Source organism: Oryctolagus cuniculus, chromosome 13, assembly GCF_964237555.1.
Source record: "Oryctolagus cuniculus chromosome 13, mOryCun1.1, whole genome shotgun sequence".
NCBI classification, from domain to species: Eukaryota; Metazoa; Chordata; class Mammalia; order Lagomorpha; family Leporidae; genus Oryctolagus; species Oryctolagus cuniculus.
The window spans coordinates 86,124,260-86,124,733 of NC_091444.1; positions in this window are offsets into that span (position 1 = coordinate 86,124,260).

Genomic DNA, 474 nt, shown 5'->3' on the forward strand with positions numbered 1-474 from the left:
AGACACTCAGCAGGTATTCTAGAAAAAGTTCTAAGAACATTCTAGAAAGTTCTAAAAAAAACTCCATAAAATTCTAGAATATTCTAAGACCTGAGAAACACTCGCCTAGTGTCCTTGAAACATTCTAGAAAATTCTGGAAAATCCCTAGCCCCAGAGAATCCATAATGGAAGCTCATGGAAGCTCCTGGAACATTCTGGAGTGCCCCGGGACCTCATCCCATCCCTGTGCCAACCTGGATGTTTGCACAACCTCAGCCCTGCCCACTTCTCCCAAGCCCTGGCTATAAAGAGATGCCTGGTAGCAGCCGGTTCCAGACGACGAAAAGACGAAGATGATGATGAAGGCTCTCATTCTTGCCCTTGTGGTGGGCGTGGCCTGTGCCCAGGTATCAATCACTCGCATCATTTGTGCAATGTTCCATAATGTCCTAGAATGTTCCAGAATGTTCCAGATGATTGCAATAGACTCTCTA